Source organism: Phyllobates terribilis, unplaced genomic scaffold, assembly GCF_046119375.1.
Source record: "Phyllobates terribilis strain yellow unplaced genomic scaffold, ASM4611937v1 Scaffold_2__4_contigs__length_985480577, whole genome shotgun sequence".
In the NCBI taxonomy this organism is placed as follows: domain Eukaryota; kingdom Metazoa; phylum Chordata; class Amphibia; order Anura; family Dendrobatidae; genus Phyllobates; species Phyllobates terribilis.
Genome location: NW_027362762.1, coordinates 689,679,670 through 689,685,669, shown reverse-complemented (window position 1 = coordinate 689,685,669; position 6,000 = coordinate 689,679,670). Strand labels below are relative to the sequence as shown.

Here is a 6,000-nt window from a genome sequence, read left to right as displayed (position 1 = left end):
CCATGCTGATCTCCGGATCTCGTTCCTTAGGATTTTTTTTTTTTTTTGATTTTGGGCAGGACTTACTGTTATGATCTGCTACAAGAACTAAGGAAAGATAGGAAAACTGTCCCTACAATAGGACTAACTGATTCCCTACGATGCAGCGGGCAACCTGTTCTTTGTGAACAGACCCGCCTTCGTCCACAACTAGTCTGAACGCAGACCTATAGATATAAGGAAGGGGTCCCTAAAAGTACTAAGGACCGGGACAAAATTGGACACCTCATAGCCGAAGTTGTAGCGGAGCAAAAAGACAAACAGACAAAAATACTTAGAGGTCCAAGGACCAAGCAAACTATAGAGATAGGTACAAAGCACCTGGCTAGATTAAGAGTCAAAGTAACACTGAAGTCCAGCAAAGCCAGAAGGGCGGAGCTGGAATAAATAGGCAGCAGGTCACGTGACAAAAAAATAGAAAAAAACTAACAGGAGAGTTCTAACATACAGTGCACCTGTGAAGTGTCTTAAGAACTGTGAGTAAAATCTCGGATGACTGCACTGCACCGCCTCTGTCCAATTACTTCGTCCGCGCCATCATTCCCTCCCTGCACTACAACGCCCAGCGCAACCACCATTCACCTACACTGCCCTGAGGCCTGCTCCACCTGTGGGGAGCCGTCCCATCACAAGCTGCCCTAACATCTGCCTCAGAGGACTGTTGCAGTGCTGGTGATCCTCACCAGACACCACAGATGGCATCACGAACTTTCCAAGCCCATATAATAATCTCCCCCTTTTACTGACCGCCCTGGGTCATAGACCGGGCCAGCCACCGTGATATCCCCTATAGCGGCAACCAGAGGCCCGGCTGCCAAGTACCCCACGGCCCTGGGGGCGCGTCAGCTCTGGCGTCACGAACAGGATACGTGACCAGTCCCTTATCGGCGGGTGAAGTGTGCCTAAAGAACTGTGTTATGTTACTGAATGTGGCACTCGCCCCAGAAGAACGGGCACCATTATGTGCATGATCAAAGACAACAATATGGTACCTCCCATCGTGGGCTGGGTCCCAGAATGGCGCCAAAAGCATACCCTGCCCCTTGCAACAGTGACTGTCTGGTAGATGTGTCCGTCAAGGCAGGGAGGCCGTCACAGGGAGTGACCGACAGCAGATCGCCATGGGGCCGCCCCCGGAAGAAGAGAGGAGGCGGAGAGAAGGAATGGAGACAAGGTGTGGCCTTATTCAGTCTGGCCAAACCACACCCGGCAGCCAGGATGGAAGCATGCGAGGACACACCCCTGCAGGACATCCCTCATGACCCGGCTGGGTCAGGGAAGAATGAAGAGTACCCCAGGCGGGGTCCCCACTATTGATCCAGCAAGAGGGACTGAACATTACTTATATAGTTGCCCGTAAGGGTACAGTTGAAAATAAGGTTTTGAGTGTGAAAGTTGAAAATAGTGTGCATTTACATGGTTACTCGTCAGGGTATACAGGCTGGGGACTGTGAACAGCCGGACGTTAAAGTTGTAAATAGTTCAGCACTTCTTAAAGTGCACCCTATTAGTTTTATAACAACAACGATGACCTCAGAAGAAAAACCCGTTTGGCGTGGCGGAAGACGTGGTCCATCACCAGGATCACCTATGCCCTGCAGTCACGCCCAGGGCCTACGTTGAGGGTTTGCGGACGGGTCCCTCATGCTGCTACCAGTTGCACTTATTGAAAAGAAAAATGTTATTTAAGAAGGTTTTATGATGTCTCTGAAAAATGTAACCTGTAACGTTAAAGTGATGTGCCTCCCATAAAGGGAAGAATGTTTTATTTTCTTATATGCGAATGTATTCTTAAAAATTTTGCATGTCAATATATCCCTGTTTTGCTTTGTTCCAGCCTGCGGACATGCTGTGTTTTACCAGGGGGGAATGTGGCGCCCCTGAGGGTTCAGTCGCCACAGAGGTACTGCACCTCACCCAGAGGTGTGGTGTCTCCCTTCTCTCAGGTAAGGAGGGAGTGCTGCACGGAACCCCAAAACACCCCCATCCAACACTACACTGCTCCAGGCCGGCTGGAGCGGCAACATGCAAAGCGCAGCTGCTCAGCCCTGACCCTGGCTGGAGTGGGGGGGAACCCAAAGGTAGGGGGAACCAGTAGTGGGTGTGGGTGGAGGAAGTAGTTAGAGGGAGCACTTTGGTAGGAGTATAAATAGGGGAAGCCATCTTAGGGTGGCAGGTCAGTTCTAGGGAGCAGTTCAGAAGAACAGCTCGGGACAGTTCAGAAGAACAGCTCAGGACAGTTCAGAAGAACAGTCCGGGAGCAGAGTCTCATTAGGAGATCTGCTCCACAAGAAGGGCCAAGTCAGGAGGCCCAGGAGGGAACAGGGAGCAGGCTCCGTTTTAAGAAGGGATTCTAGGGGGTACGGCGCGTGCAGGACGTCACCCGTACACCCCGCATCTGTCAGAAGACAGAGGGATCGTAGCCGCATTCTAGTCCCCTGAGGGTCAAGCAAGTCTGTGTAACTCCGACGGACAGGAGGGACTTCAGAGTACCCGAACAGGACTGAGAGTGGGCAGCGCAGAGCAGGAGGGAGAAAGACCAGTGTGAAGACGGTCAAAATAGAAACATGAGAAAGTGGGGTTCTGCCAGGTATTCCCAAGTTGCCTGAGGAAGGATTGAACCCCTGCCCGGTGACCGCAGCGCGACGCGGGAGGCCTTTACCTGTACAGTGCACCTGTGAAGTGTCTTAAGAACTGCGAGTAAAATCTCGGATGACTGCACTGCACCGCCTCTGTTCAATTATTTCGTCTGCACCATCATTCCCTCCCTGCACTACAACGCCCAGCGCAACCACCATTCACCTACACTGCCCTGAGGCCTGCTCCACCTGTGGGGAGCCGTCCCATCACAAGCTGCCCTAACATCTGCCTCAGAGGACTGTTGCAGCGCTGGTGATCCTCACCAGACACCATAGGTGGCGTCACAAACTTTCCAATCCCATATAATAATCTCCCCCTTTTACTGACCGCCCTGGGTCACGGACCAGGCCAGCCACCGTGATATCCCCTATAGCGGCAACCAGAGGCCTGGCTGCCGAGTACCCCACGGCCCTGGGGGCGAGTCAGCTCTTCTTTAAGCTGCTGACATCACTCCAGCACTGCAGAGGCGACAAATGTGGTGTGCTATTGTAAGTGCTCCATAGTGGAGCCGAAGGTTCAAGGGACTTTGGGGAAGTGTAGAGTATAAATAAGTGAGGGAGGGAGGGGGATAATGTAAGGGCACAGAATAGGGCAAAAAGTGTGAACAGGGGTAAAGTATATAAAAGGGACAGTGTACGGGGGGAACAGTATAAGGGCACAATATGGAGGGGGGCAGCTTGGGTGTGGGGCCAGTATGCTGTGAGAGCAGAGTGAGGGGTCAGTATTGAGAGGAAACAGTGTATGGGAGGGTGACAGTGTGAAGAGCATGCAGCAAAGTCAACATGGGGGGCACTGGGAGTGTCAAAACACTTCCCATGCCTCATTCTCCCTGACTCTATTCCATGCCCAGCCTAACCTTCTGTGTCACTGACAGCTCACTGGCTTAACTACAAAGTCGTTGAGTAGAGGAAGGTGGGGTTGTGTAGATAATAGAGCCAATGAGACACAGCCTTAGGCCTCTTTCACACATCAGTATCTCCGGTATGAGTGGTGACAGCTTCCACACGTACCAGAGACACTGACACACGCAGACCCATTCAAATGAAAGGGGCTACACACATCTCAGTGTGTTTCCACGGACCGTGTGTCCGTGTGCTCCAGTCGTTTTTTTTGCGGTCCGCAAAATGTACCACACGGATGACATTCGTGTGTCATCCGTGTGACACGTACCGGCGCCTGGGAATCAGCACTACAGTTAGGGCTGTTCCCAAGCGCCGGTGCTGAACACTGCCCTCATCTTGGTTCCCTGCCGGCGCTGAGATCAGCACCAGCAGGGACTATGATGAGGGTAGTAGTAGTCTGCTCCCGGTGTCCACCTGTAAAAATAAGAATAAAATAATAAAATCCATATACTCACCTCTCTTAGGTGTCCCCCGCTGTATCCATGCGACCGCTGCTGCCGAGGAGCAGGGGAGAATGAGCGACTCTGGATCTGCAGCTCAGGAGCGGTGTCCTGTCACTCACTGAGCACAGCTCCAGAGCAGCTCATTCTCCCCGGCTCCTTGGCAGCAGTGGTCGCATGGATACAGCGGGGACACCTAGGAGAGGTGAGTTCATGAATTTTATTATTATTTTTACTGGTGGAAATCAGGAGCAGACTACTACTACCCTCATCATAGTCCTTGCTAATGCTAATCACAGCGCCGGCAGGGAACCATGATGAGGGCAGTGTTCAGCATGAGGCGCTTGGGAACAGCGCTACCGGTTGCTCTGATTCCCCGGCGCCGGTACGTGTGATCCAGATGCGGCACACAGTTGCCACACGTATGACACATTCGGACACACGGGACATGGATATCTCCGGTACCGTTTTTTCTGGTACCGTAGATATGCGGCATGTGAAACTGGCCTTAGGAAGTGCTTAGACACACCCAGAGCACTTAAGGCTAATTTGCATACTAATCAAACCAGTAACTTTTCAGTCAAGGAGCAAACAAATTGCATAAGGAAAGGTATAGATAGATATTATCTTTCACACAGCACCATAACCATATAAACACTTTTTTTTTGGAAGGGGGGGGGGTGGATCGTGCTGACAGGTTCCCTTTAATCTTTATTACCAGTACTTTTATTTTATGGGTGAGAGAGGGAAATGTAGCTGAGTGTAAAGTCTACTGCTCCTTTCCCTTGGTGTTGGCGCTGTGTGGCGGCCATTGTTGCTGTGGTTTTGTGCCTGTAGGGAGGTATGGCCTGGAGTCATGGGGACTCAGCCTTGCAGCATATGGGTGCTGTGAGGCATCAGGTCGCCTGTCCTGCTGGTGCATTGTCACTGCAGCGGTACTTGGCGCATGGGGCCGCACCTTTAAGACTATAAAAAGATAGGGATCTACTGAGAGGTTTGCCGTGACGTGGCAGTGGGCTTCATACAGTCTGATCAGAATGTTAAACTAAGAACCTCATGTTTAGTTTTGGAAATTTGTGCCTACCGGCATTAAATCAACGTGTGATTATTGGATGTGCGCTCCATCTCTTTTTTTCAACATGCTTGATGAATATGTTGTGTCTCTTGTATTGATCTTCCTATAATTTGGAGGGAGGTGTTTCCTCCTAACCAACCACTGCTCATCAATTTATCGTTAATGAGATTGTCTGAGATTTAAAAAAAATGTATCTAACAGCAAAGAAGTGAATATAATAATAATAATAATAATAATAAAAATCAATGTGCTAGTGCTTCACTGGTCCCCCATTATATTATTTGTTTACTTCCCTGAAGCAATGATGTGACATACATGCAGATGAACGCCGCAGGCAATCACTGGCCTCAGTGGTGATGGTGGCAGATATAGTATAAGACTGCTAAAGCCAGTGATTAGCTGTAGCGGTCACATGGATGAATTTAATATCATTGCTAAAGTAAAGTGAGACAGACGGGAACCACTAAAGCAACAGCACTAGAATTCCAGGGGATTGAACATCTGAGTGTTTCATCATCTTACCTAAGCTAGATTTTTTAAAATCTTGAACAGTTACTTTAATGTTGTAATTTGCTCATGCACACATATTTTTAAGGATGCACTGTCGCCCAAGGCCTATATTTTACTGTGTTAAGTACTTGGCATTGTTTGCCTTGAAAAAAAAATTGCTTAATTTAAAGGGAACTTGTTATTAGATTCTTGCCATGCCCGAACCGCAGGTAGCACAAATCAGAGCCTGGTTGCACAATTGCCACCTGGTACAGTATGTTGTACTCTAAAATACTGCGGCAATTCAGAGACAATATAGTTTAAAAAGCCAGCCGGGGACTTTAGGGAGAAACTTGACTAGTCCAATGGCGTTCTTGGCCAACTTCTCCCCATCCCACTTCACTTGATTGACAGG

At 49.6% G+C, this 6,000-nt stretch overlaps 1 protein-coding gene across 2 annotated transcripts in view; it reads right to left on the bottom strand.

Moving 5' to 3' along the window:
• Positions 1-6,000, bottom strand: part of KLHDC8A (kelch domain containing 8A) — a 210,019-nt gene that overhangs the window by 131,421 nt on the left and 72,598 nt on the right. The gene's annotated exons all lie outside the window — the stretch shown is intronic.